The sequence below is a fragment of the Hyla sarda genome, unplaced genomic scaffold, assembly GCF_029499605.1.
Source record: "Hyla sarda isolate aHylSar1 unplaced genomic scaffold, aHylSar1.hap1 scaffold_315, whole genome shotgun sequence".
Classification (NCBI taxonomy): domain Eukaryota; kingdom Metazoa; phylum Chordata; class Amphibia; order Anura; family Hylidae; genus Hyla; species Hyla sarda.
In genome coordinates, this window is record NW_026609879.1 from 157 (window position 1) to 13369 (window position 13213).

General features: G+C 43.1%; 3 non-coding genes across 3 annotated transcripts; all 3 read left to right on the forward strand.

Moving 5' to 3' along the window:
- Positions 1-6587: 6587 nt before the first annotated feature.
- LOC130329011 (U2 spliceosomal RNA) lies at positions 6588-6784 on the forward strand. The gene has a single exon (XR_008872846.1). It is a non-coding gene; the product is annotated as a U2 spliceosomal RNA (small nuclear RNA).
- A 3371-nt stretch (positions 6785-10155) lies between these two features.
- Positions 10156-10346, forward strand: LOC130329070 (U2 spliceosomal RNA). The gene has a single exon (XR_008872887.1). It is a non-coding gene; the product is annotated as a U2 spliceosomal RNA (small nuclear RNA).
- A 2090-nt stretch (positions 10347-12436) lies between these two features.
- On the forward strand, positions 12437-12627 carry LOC130329082 (U2 spliceosomal RNA). Its single transcript, XR_008872898.1, has one exon. It is a non-coding gene; the product is annotated as a U2 spliceosomal RNA (small nuclear RNA).
- The last annotated feature ends 586 nt before the right edge of the window (positions 12628-13213 follow it).

A 13213-nucleotide genomic window follows, 5' to 3' on the forward strand; every position in this document is an offset into this window, starting at 1 on the left:
CATGGGGGGGGGGGGGGGGGGGGTCTCCTGGCTGTTCACACAGGTGTGTCATTGCTGTACATTGACCATGCATTGCTTCTGTGGTATTGCAAAGGCAAAGACAAATGCTTCCAGCCATCCATTGCACTAATGGATTGGTCATCAGCTGGCTGTCTATGTCCCGCATCAATATAGACCAAAGTACAGAGGGTTAGGCTATGCTATTGTGCACCTACCTGATGCATCAGAAGGTGCGAGGCCCTTGCTAAATTCTGTGCACAGACTTTGAGATCTATACTTTAGACTGTATCTAAACCTGCTCCAACATGGACTGACATTCTGGCCTACTTTCAGCCGATGCGACTTGTCTGTCGCTGAACAGTCGCTTTTTATGTATTCAGCACCTATGTATAATGTTGTAAAAATGCTCTAGAAGCTAAAGTCGCAGAAATGTCACACATATTTGGCCTGCAACTTTCTGTGCGACAAATTCAGACAGGAAAAATCAGTATAAATCCTTAGAAAATTATCCCCCAGTGTCTCCATCTGCTGGCGGTATTGAATAAGCATTGCTGCACTGATGGGGTATGCATTAGACGAAAAAAAAGAAGAAAAAGAAGAATAATACGCCCAGAAAAGAGGCGAAAAGGAGAAAAACGTAAAAAAACGTGAAAAAAAAGTAAGAGGAAGAGAAGGGAAAAAAAGGTGGAAATGGGTTTAAAAGTGATTTCGGCGGAGAAATATATATATATATATATATATATATATATATATATATATATATATACGCGCACACACACACATATATATAAACGTATTCTCTGTTGAGATATTGCAGCCGCTGCTGTGTCCAGGCCCAGGAGCCTTAGCACTGTGCTGTGATGTCACTCAATACCACTGACATCACTAGGTGTAAACAACATCTCTCCTTTGCTGTGTATGTGACTATGGAGCTGTTTGGTGATGTCGTCTATTATGGCCTTCATAGAAGCAACAGGAGATTGTTGCATCCATCTAGAACCCTCAGAACTACAGTGCTATGATGTCACTCACTTCCACAGGCCTTGCAGAGTGTAAACAACAACAACCCAGCTTTGTTGTGTATGTAACCATAGGGATTTGTGATGTCACCTAGAACCTTCACAGCAGCGACAGCTTTATGAGGAGCATCAGCACTGCTCTGCCTGAGCAGAACCATCACCGCCATAGGTTGTCAAATAACCCGGATTTAACCCACACAGGTAAGTCCAATGGGGTGCAGGCATGTCCTCTATGCTTACAGCTTCCCGTGGGTGTTGGTTTGATACCGTTTGGGGACAGCCAAGGAGGCATCTGCAGGCAACAAAGGTAGGTGTGTGCTTGTGTGTGTGTTTCCTATGCAGATCCTAAGCCCAGTGTCACATGCAAGTAGGAGGAGTAAGAAGGGTTCCTGGCAAATCCGGGTTATGGATTGCATTTAAAAAGGCCCCGTGGGAGTGCAATGGGCCCCTGTCTTGCTGCTTAGCAATAATGGTATGGGTTTAGGTTCTGCTGTGTGTACTGGTGGTTGACTGCCCCCCAGCCCAGAGTGTGCATGGAAAATTGTCTGGCAGCCTCCCTGACAGCAAGCAGTGATAGTGCCCATGAAGGGGACCTTGTTGGGCCCGCCCCTTTCACGGTTATCGCTTCTCGGCCTTTTGGCTAAGATCAAGTGCAGTTGCCTTGGTCTCGCCTGAGGGTGCGATCTCTGGGTTTACCCAGTTTGCTGGAAGGGATTCTCTTTCTGTGGTTTCGTGCCGACAGTTCTGCCTGGAGAGATGGCTGGTCTGAAGAATACCATTCGTTTGGAGGTGGATCCCGGAAGTGCTGTGAAGAACAATGTTGTTTACCTGGTTCGGGACATCATCATGCTGAAGCTTGGAGTGGACAAGTCAGAAATATTCAGCGTTAATGAGGCTCCTCGCAAGGGTTCTTATGAGGTCACCTTTGAGCAGGAAGGTAGGTGCCTTGATGTTTATGAACGTTTGAGAAATTTCAGCAAGGACCCCATGATGGAGGGAGTGAAGATTACTCCTTTGTTTGGGTTTCAAGAAAAAACTGTCCTTGTGCATGTTTATAACCCTTTCACGGATGTGGCTATAATTGAAAGTTTTCTGCGCCAATATTGTGACTCTGTGCGTGGAGGTGAAAAACAGACCAATGTACTGGGAATCTTTAATTGCAAATATAAATTTGTTGTGAAACTGAAAGTGGATCCCAGTTGTGTTGGTGGCTTTAAACATCCCCCAGCTAGTTTTTCAGTTGCTGGACATAGGGGATATTTATCCTATGCTGGACAGCCTTATTATTGCCGCAATTGTTTTTCTTTTGGCCACGTGAAAGAGAGCTGCCTTAAGGGACAGGTGTGCCGGAACTGTAATGGTACTGGTCACCATGCGGGGAGTTGCCCCAACACAAAAAAATGTGACCTGTGCCGTGAGGAAGGGCATGTTTATAAAGACTGTCCTGGTACAAAAAGACCAAGCTATGCAAGTGCTGCAAGAGGGGAGGAAATTGTGAGGAAGTTGGCCCCTCAAAAACTGAAAGTTATTCCTCAGAAACCTGTGGATGTACAAGTTGCGGTGGCTGATGCCTTTAGGAAGCTGGAGGAGGTGATTGAGGGAGTGCAGAGCCCTGTTCACACAGCTGAATCTGTTCATCCCTCTGATCCTGCTAACATAGAGGAGTTTCAGTCCTCTGGAGAGACTAGTTTGTGTAACAGGGAGGGTGGTGGGAAACATAATGTCCAGGATGAAAATAATGATGGCTTCAAGCTGGTGCATGGTGGGAAGTCCGCCAAAAAAAGACGTGGTGAGGAGAGTACGAATTTGGCGCCAGAAACCAGGAACACATTTGAAGTGCTGGAAACGGACATTATGGAGACTGCTGAAAGTGGTGAATAGATATGCCGGGACTTGATATGAAATGTTATCAGGTGGTGAAGCACCTGTTTTCTAATGACTTTGTTATACCTGCTTTGTGTTTTACTATGTGTTCTCAATAGGTTTGCCGGGACTTGATATGCAAATGATATCAGGTAGTGAATCACCTATTTTCTAATGGTTATGTTATACCTGCTTTGTGTTTGTATATAGTTATGAGCATTATTATTTGTTCTCAAAATGTGAGAGTATTTAAAAATAAGGCTAGGAGAGCTGCTATTTTAAGTTTTTTAGCACAAGAGAATGCTTCAATTTTCTGTTTGCAGGAATGTGGTATTGAGTTCGCAGTAAGTCAGGATGAATGGGTGTATAGTCGGTGTGTGTGGTCTGGGAGTTCAGTGAATAAGAATGATGGTGTGGGTGTTTTAATTAAATCACCTGAAATTTCTGTTGAAAGTTATTTAGTTATTGAGCCTGGTAGGTGTATTTCTGTTAATTTATGTTATAAAGGTATTATGTTTCGTGTTATAAATGTGTATGCTTCTGCATGCAAAAATGAAAGAAAAAATTTGTTTGAGAAATTAAAATTTTATGTTCAAGGTAAAATACCTATTATTTTAGTTGGAGATATGAATGTGGACTTATGTAAGAAAGCATTTGATATATCAGGAAGAAAATTATTTGAGTTAGTTTCAGATTTTAGGTTTAAAGATATTCAGGATTTATGCAAAGTTAGTCCTAATTTATGCACTTATCATGCAGATAGGGGGAATGTTCACTCTAAGTTAGATTATTGTTTTTTGTCTGAGAATGTTAATGCATTAAGTTACAGACAGAGGTCTGTTTGTTATTCGGACCATGAGTCTTTGCTGTGTGAGATTGATGTGGGTCAGAATGCTGTGTATGGGAGAGGTTTGTGGAAGATGAATATTAAACATTTAGATAGTGTGGATGTGAGAGACCAGTATGAATGCATATATAAAAAATGGCGTGAAAGGAAAAGTGAGTTTGATAACATTATTTTGTGGTGGGAATGGGTTAAAAAGAAAACAAAATCCTTTTTTAGGTCTTTTGGTTATAAAATTGCTGCTATTAAGAGGGAACAATATGTTAAGTTAAATGCCCGTCTATCCTTTTTGTATAGATTGAGAGACTGTGGTGTGGATGTTCAGAATGAAATTGTGAGTGTTAAAAGGGACATTAATGAGTTTGTGTTGGAGAAAGGGAGGAGTATTATGTATAGAGCTAAATTAGATAAGAGGGAACATGATGAAAAATGTTCACGTTATTTTTTCAAAAAAGTTTTTTCAAAAAAGCCGGTTATTGATGTGATTGTGAAAGAGGATGGTAGTGTTGTGTCTGGTGATGGTGTGAGTGAGGAAGTTGCAGTTTTTTATGAAGAATTGTATGGAGAGAAGTGGAGGGATGAGAATTTGGAGAATGAGGTATTGAGTGTGTTGGAAAGGAAACTTGGAGAGGCTGAGCAGGCTTTTGTTATGCGTGGTATATCAAGTGAGGAAGTTTGGGATGTAGTGCAGAAAATGTCAGCAAATAAGACTCCAGGTGAGGATGGTTTGCCTGTGGAATTTTATCGGTTGTTATGGAATGTGGTGGGGAAGGATGTAGTTGAAGTGTGTCAGTTTATGTGGGAGAATATGGAGGTTGCGGAGAGTATGCGTGGGGGTGTGGTTGTGCTGATTCCGAAAAAAGGGGATTTAAAAAGTTTAAAGAATTGGCGTCCAATTACATTACTTAATTGTGATTATAAGATCTATGCGAAAATTATTGCCAATCGGATGAGAGATGTTGTTGAAAGCGTGGTGGGTGATGATCAGTTTTGTGCTGTGCCTGGACGTCGTATACAGGAGAGTTTGTGTTTGTTGAGAGATTGTTTGTGGGATTGTAAGAGTAGGAAGCAAGATGTGTGTTTGTTGTCATTAGATTTTGAAAAAGCGTATGATAGGCTGTCTCATAGTTTCTTGTTCAGGGTGTTGTTGCGTATGGGTTTTCCGAGTGACTTTGTGTGGAGAGTTAGGAGTTTGTATGACAAAATATATAGTAGGATGCTTGTTAATGGATGTGTGGGGAGAAGAGTGAATGTGTTCTCAGGGGTTAGGCAGGGGTGTCCTTTATCACCAGTGGCATTTATATGTGCTATTGAGCCTCTGGTATGTATGATTAGGAGGGATAAGATAGTGAGAGGTGTACGCATTCCTGGTAGTGATGGAAGGGAGTTTAAAGTTAATGCTTATATGGATGATGTATGTGTCCTGTGTGATTCTGAGTCCGCTGTGAGGAGGGTGAAACTTTTAGTGTCTATTTTTTGTGGTGCATCTGCTTTTAAGGTTAATTGGTTAAAGAGTGAATGTAAGTGTTTTGGTGAGAGTAGATTAAGTAGAGATGTTGGGGTGAATGTTGTGGAGGGGTCTATTAAAGTGTTGGGGATTAAGTTTAGTGACGATTTGGATGGGAAAGAGAGTTGGGAGGAGGCGAAAAAGAAGGTGGAGTTGCGTCTAAATTATTGGAGTTTGAGAAGTCTTTCCTTCATTGGGAAGATTGTAGTTATTAAAAGTGTTGTGTTACCAATTTTTCTGTATGTTGCTATGATTTTTCCTCCCCATTATATGGGTTTGAGGAGCTTGAACAGGGTTCTGTTTGTCTTTTTTTGGGGTTCTAAAGTTGAGAGGTTGAGGAGAGAAATAGTGGTGAAAAATTGGAAGAAGGGTGGTATGAGTTTTCCAAATTTGGAGGTGTACTTTGGAGTGAATATTTTAGTTTTTATTTTAGCTATTATTGGGAGTGATAGAAAGGTGTCCTGTATGACAAGATTTCTGGCTGGTAGATTTTTTGTCAGGTTGAAGTGGTGTGAGAGGGATTTGAATAGGCCTATTGCTTTTGAGGTTCCTAAATGGTATGAGTGGGTTGTGAGGTTTTTGGAGAAATTTGAGTTGATAGAAGAAGAGGTGAGTGTTTTGAAGAATAAACGTTTGTTGATGAAAATGATTGAGAGTAAAGAGGTTGTATGTAATATTAATTCTGTGAGAGGAGCGGATGTGGAAAAAGTTTGGAAGAAAGTGAGGATGGATGGTATGTCTAATAAGCAAAAGGAGATTGTATGGCAAAGTTTGCATGGGGTGTTGCCAGTGAGAGAGTTTCAGAAAGCAAGGGGTTTGGTGAGATGTGATGTGTGTCCTAGGGAGAATTGTAATGGTTTTGAAAGTGTTATTCATCTTTTTTGGAATTGTAAGTATGCTCGTGAGGTTGTGAGAAAACTTGGGCCTTTGTGCAAGGAATTAACAGGTGTGGAATTTTTGTATTATGAAATGATGATGTTTGGATTATGTGTGAGTGGTGGTCAGAATGAAAGAGTGTTGTGGTTATTGTTGTCGTGTATTAAAGAAGTCTTATGGGATGTTCGGAATGTTTATTTGTTTTTGAGAAAGGAAATAAGTGTAAATAATAGTGTGAGGATGGTGTTAGGAAAGCTTTATTTGTGTTATTTGTGGGATGCTAGGAGGGGTGGGATTGATGCGGAGGGTATTTGGAAAACGAAAAAATGGATTCATTCTGTTGATTTATCTTGATGTTTTTCATGTACTTGTAATTTTGTCTGTTTTTGATTATAAATAAAGTTCCCGATGATGAGAGGGTTGTGTGTTACAGAAAGTTTGTAATGCCAGTTTTGAAAGTATTGTTTTGAGTACTTTCATCCCTTATCTGAGGGTTTAAAAAAAAAAAAAAAAAAAAAAAAATCTGTTCTTATCAGTTTAATATCTGATACGTCCCCTATCTGGGGACCATATATTAAATGGATTTTTGAGAACGGGGGCCGATTTCGAAGCTTGCTTCCGTCGCCCTATGCATTGACCCGATATGGCAGTATCTTCGGGTACAGTGCACCACCCCCTTACAGGGTTAAAAAGAAAGATTCCTACTTTCATTGCTACCTGCTTGCTGGCTAGCCAGCTAGCCAGCCCTGTGGGCCTTGCTGCTGCAGCCAAAAAACAAAAGGTGGTGCTGCTGCTTCTGCTGCTTCTGCTTGTGTCTGGCCGCTGTTGGAGCGTCCAGGCACAGGACTTCTGCTGCTGCTGACTAAATGGCCTCCTTAACCCCTTAAGGACCGGAGGTTTTTCCGTTTTTGCATTTTCGTTTTTTGCTCCTTGCCTTTAAAAAATCATAACTCTTTCAAATTTACACCTAATAATCCATATGATGGCTTATTTTTTGCGCCACCAATTCTACTTTGTAATGACGTCAGTCATTTTGCCTAAAAATCTATGGTGAAGCGGGAAAAAAAATCATTGTGCGACAAAATTGAAAAAAAACACGCTGTTTTGTAACTTTTGGGGGCTTCCGTTTCTACGTAGTACATTTTTCGGTAAAAATGACACCTGATATGTATTCTGTAGGTCCATACGATTAAAATGATACCCTACTTATATAGGTTTGATTTTGTCGGACTTCTGGAAAAAATCATAACTACATGCAGGAAAATTAATACGTTTAAAATTGTCATCTTCTGACCCCTATAACTTTTTTATTTTTCCGTGTATGGGGCGGTATGAGGGCTCATTTTTTGCGCCGTGATCTGAAGTTTTTAACGGTACCATTTTTGCATTGATAGGACTTATTGATCACTTTTTATTCATTTTTAAATGATATAAAAAGTGACCAAAAATGCACTATTTTGGACTTTGGAATTTTTTTGCGCGCACGCCATTGACCGAGCGGTTTAATTAATGATATATTTTTATAATTCGGACATTTCCGCACGCGGTGATACCACATATGTTTATTTTTATTTTTATTTACACTGTGTTTTTTTTTTTATTGGAAAAGGGGGGTGATTCAAACTTTTAATAGGGGAGGAGTTAAATGATCTTTATTCACTTTTTTTTTTCACTTTTTTTTTGCAGTGTTATAGGTCCCATAGGGACCTATAACACTGCACACACTGATCTTCTATGTTGATCACTGGTTTCTCATAAGAAACCAGTGATCAACGATTCTGCCGGATGACTGCTCATGCCTGGATCTCAGGCACTGAGCAGTCATTCGGCGATCGGACAGCGAGGAGGCAGGAAGGGGCCCTCCCGCTGTCCTGTCAGCTGTTCGGGATGCCGCGATTTCACCGCGGCTATCCCGAACAGCCCACTGAGCTAGCCGGGATGCTTTCGGTTTCACTTTAGACGCGGCGTTCAACTTTGAACGCCGCGTCTAAAGGGTTAATAGCGCGCGGCACAGCGATCAATGCCGCGCGCTATTAGCCACGGGTCCCGGCCGTTGTTAGAGGCCGGGCCCGACCCGCTATGACGCGGGGCCACGCCGTGGCCCCGCGTTATAGATCGGGAGTGGACACATGACGTTCCAGTACGTCATGTGTCCTTAAGGGGTTAATTGGATCATTTGAGTAGCCAGCACACCTGTGCAGGTAGGGCATGACATGATAGGCAGCTGCCTTGATAGCGGGTGGGTGCTGAATGTTCCTAATTGACAAAATAAGATTAATGCTTATGAAGAAATATAAAATCTCATCCCTTCCCCAATATCGCGCCACACCCCTACCCCTTAATTCCCTGGTTGAACTTGATGGACATATGTCTTTTTTCGACCGTACTAACTATGTAACTATGTAACATAACATGGGGGGGGGGGGGGGGTCTCCTGGCTGTTCACACAGGTGTGTCATTGCTGTACATTGACCATGCATTGCTTCTGTGGTATTGCAAAGGCAAAGACAAATGCTTCCAGCCATCCATTGCACTAATGGATTGGTCATCAGCTGGCTGTCTATGTCCCGCATCAATATAGACCAAAGTACAGAGGGTTAGGCTATGCTATTGTGCACCTACCTGATGCATCAGAAGGTGCGAGGCCCTTGCTAAATTCTGTGCACAGACTTTGAGATCTATGCTTTAGACTGTATCTAAACCTGCTCCAACATGGACTGACATTCTGGCCTACTTTCAGCCGATGCGACTTGTCTGTCGCTGAACAGTCGCTTTTTATGTATTCAGCACCTATGTATAATGTTGTAAAAATGCTCTAGAAGCTAAAGTCGCAGAAATGTCACACATATTTGGCCTGCAACTTTCTGTGCGACAAATTCAGACAGGAAAAATCAGTATAAATCCTTAGAAAATTATCCCCCAGTGTCTCCATCTGCTGGCGGTATTGAATAAGCATTGCTGCACTGATGGGGTATGCATTAGACGAAAAAAAAGAAGAAAAAGAAGAATAATACGCCCAGAAAAGAGGCGAAAAGGAGAAAAACGTAAAAAAACGTGAAAAAAAAGTAAGAGGAAGAGAAGGGAAAAAAAGGTGGAAATGGGTTTAAAAGTGATTTCGGCGGAGAAATATATATATATATATATATATATATATATATATATATATATATATACGCGCACACACACACATATATATAAACGTATTCTCCGTTGAGATATTGCAGCCGCTGCTGTGTCCAGGCCCAGGAGCCTTAGCACTGTGCTGTGATGTCACTCAATACCACTGACATCACTAGGTGTAAACAACATCTCTCCTTTGCTGTGTATGTGACTATGGAGCTGTTTGGTGATGTCGTCTATTATGGCCTTCATAGAAGCAACAGGAGATTGTTGCATCCATCTAGAACCCTCAGAACTACAGTGCTATGATGTCACTCACTTCCACAGGCCTTGCAGAGTGTAAACAACAACAACCCAGCTTTGTTGTGTATGTAACCATAGGGATTTGTGATGTCACCTAGAACCTTCACAGCAGCGACAGCTTTATGAGGAGCATCAGCACTGCTCTGCCTGAGCAGAACCATCACCGCCATAGGTTGTCAAATAACCCGGATTTAACCCACACAGGTAAGTCCAATGGGGTGCAGGCATGTCCTCTATGCTTACAGCTTCCCGTGGGTGTTGGTTTGATACCGTTTGGGGACAGCCAAGGAGGCATCTGCAGGCAACAAAGGTAGGTGTGTGCTTGTGTGTGTGTTTCCTATGCAGATCCTAAGCCCAGTGTCACATGCAAGTAGGAGGAGTAAGAAGGGTTCCTGGCAAATCCGGGTTATGGATTGCATTTAAAAAGGCCCCGTGGGAGTGCAATGGGCCCCTGTCTTGCTGCTTAGCAATAATGGTATGGGTTTAGGTTCTGCTGTGTGTACTGGTGGTTGACTGCCCCCCAGCCCAGAGTGTGCATGGAAAATTGTCTGGCAGCCTCCCTGACAGCAAGCAGTGATAGTGCCCATGAAGGGGACCTTGTTGGGCCCGCCCCTTTCACGGTTATCGCTTCTCGGCCTTTTGGCTAAGATCAAGTGTAGTATCTGTTCTTATCAGTTTAATATCTGATACGTCCCCTATCTGGGGACCATATATTAAATGGATTTTTGAGAACGGGGGCCGATTTCGAAGCTTGCTTCCGTCGCCCTATGCATTGACCCGATATGGCAGTATCTTCGGGTACAGTGCACCACCCCCTTACAGGGTTAAAAAGAAAGATTCCTACTTTCATTGCTACCTGCTTGCTGGCTAGCCAGCTAGCCAGCCCTGTGGGCCTTGCTGCTGCAGCCAAAAAACAAAAGGTGGTGCTGCTGCTGCTGCTTCTGCTGCTTCTGCTTGTGTCTGGCCGCTGTTGGAGCGTCCAGGCACAGGACTTCTGCTGCTGCTGACTAAATGGCCTCCTTAATTGGATCATTTGAGTAGCCAGCACACCTGTGCAGGTAGGGCATGACATGATAGGCAGCTGCCTTGATAGCGGGTGGGTGCTGAATGTTCCTAATTGACAAAATAAGATTAATGCTTATGAAGAAATATAAAATCTCATCCCTTCCCCAATATCGCGCCACACCCCTACCCCTTAATTCCCTGGTTGAACTTGATGGACATATGTCTTTTTTCGACCGTACTAACTATGTAACTATGTAACATAACATGGGGGGGGGGGGGGGGGGGTCTCCTGGCTGTTCACACAGGTGTGTCATTGCTGTACATTGACCATGCATTGCTTCTGTGGTATTGCAAAGGCAAAGACAAATGCTTCCAGCCATCCATTGCACTAATGGATTGGTCATCAGCTGGCTGTCTATGTCCCGCATCAATATAGACCAAAGTACAGAGGGTTAGGCTATGCTATTGTGCACCTACCTGATGCATCAGAAGGTGCGAGGCCCTTGCTAAATTCTGTGCACAGACTTTGAGATCTATACTTTAGACTGTATCTAAACCTGCTCCAACATGGACTGACATTCTGGCCTACTTTCAGCCGATGCGACTTGTCTGTCGCTGAACAGTCGCTTTTTATGTATTCAGCACCTATGTATAATGTTGTAAAAATGCTCTAGAAGCTAAAGTCGCAGAAATGTCACACATATTTGGCCTGCAACTTTCTGTGCGACAAATTCAGACAGGAAAAATCAGTATAAATCCTTAGAAAATTATCCCCCAGTGTCTCCATCTGCTGGCGGTATTGAATAAGCATTGCTGCACTGATGGGGTATGCATTAGACGAAAAAAAAGAAGAAAAAGAAGAATAATACGCCCAGAAAAGAGGCGAAAAGGAGAAAAACGTAAAAAAACGTGAAAAAAAAGTAAGAGGAAGAGAAGGGAAAAAAAGGTGGAAATGGGTTTAAAAGTGATTTCGGCGGAGAAATATATATATATATATATATATATATATATATATATATATATACGCGCACACACACACACATATATATAAACGTATTCTCCGTTGAGATATTGCAGCCGCTGCTGTGTCCAGGCCCAGGAGCCTTAGCACTGTGCTGTGATGTCACTCAATACCACTGACATCACTAGGTGTAAACAACATCTCTCCTTTGCTGTGTATGTGACTATGGAGCTGTTTGGTGATGTCGTCTATTATGGCCTTCATAGAAGCAACAGGAGATTGTTGCATCCATCTAGAACCCTCAGAACTACAGTGCTATGATGTCACTCACTTCCACAGGCCTTGCAGAGTGTAAACAACAACAACCCAGCTTTGTTGTGTATGTAACCATAGGGATTTGTGATGTCACCTAGAACCTTCACAGCAGCGACAGCTTTATGAGGAGCATCAGCACTGCTCTGCCTGAGCAGAACCATCACCGCCATAGGTTGTCAAATAACCCGGATTTAACCCACACAGGTAAGTCCAATGGGGTGCAGGCATGTCCTCTATGCTTACAGCTTCCCGTGGGTGTTGGTTTGATACCGTTTGGGGACAGCCAAGGAGGCATCTGCAGGCAACAAAGGTAGGTGTGTGCTTGTGTGTGTGTTTCCTATGCAGATCCTAAGCCCAGTGTCACATGCAAGTAGGAGGAGTAAGAAGGATTCCTGGCAAATCCGGGTTATGGATTGCATTTAAAAAGGCCCCGTGGGAGTGCAATGGGCCCCTGTCTTGCTGCTTAGCAATAATGGTATGGGTTTAGGTTCTGCTGTGTGTACTGGTGGTTGACTGCCCCCCAGCCCAGAGTGTGCATGGAAAATTGTCTGGCAGCCTCCCTGACAGCAAGCAGTGATAGTGCCCATGAAGGGGACCTTGTTGGGCCCGCCCCTTTCACGGTTATCGCTTCTCGGCCTTTTGGCTAAGATCAAGTGTAGTATCTGTTCTTATCAGTTTAATATCTGATACGTCCCCTATCTGGGGACCATATATTAAATGGATTTTTGAGAACGGGGGCCGATTTCGAAGCTTGCTTCCGTCGCCCTATGCATTGACCCGATATGGCAGTATCTTCGGGTACAGTGCACCACCCCCTTACAGGGTTAAAAAGAAAGATTCCTACTTTCATTGCTACCTGCTTGCTGGCTAGCCAGCTAGCCAGCCCTGTGGGCCTTGCTGCTGCAGCCAAAAAACAAAAGGTGGTGCTGCTGCTGCTGCTTCTGCTGCTTCTGCTTGTGTCTGGCCGCTGTTGGAGCGTCCAGGCACAGGACTTCTGCTGCTGCTGACTAAATGGCCTCCTTAATTGGATCATTTGAGTAGCCAGCACACCTGTGCAGGTAGGGCATGACATGATAGGCAGCTGCCTTGATAGCGGGTGGGTGCTGAATGTTCCTAATTGACAAAATAAGATTAATGCTTATGAAGAAATATAAAATCTCATCCCTTCCCCAATATCGCGCCACACCCCTACCCCTTAATTCCCTGGTTGAACTTGATGGACATATGTCTTTTTTCGACCGTACTAACTATGTAACTATGTAACATAACATGGGGGGGGGGGGGGTCTCCTGGCTGTTCACACAGGTGTGTCATTGCTGTACATTGACCATGCATTGCTTCTGTGGTATTGCAAAGGCAAAGACAAATGCTTCCAGCCATCCATTGCACTAATGGATAGA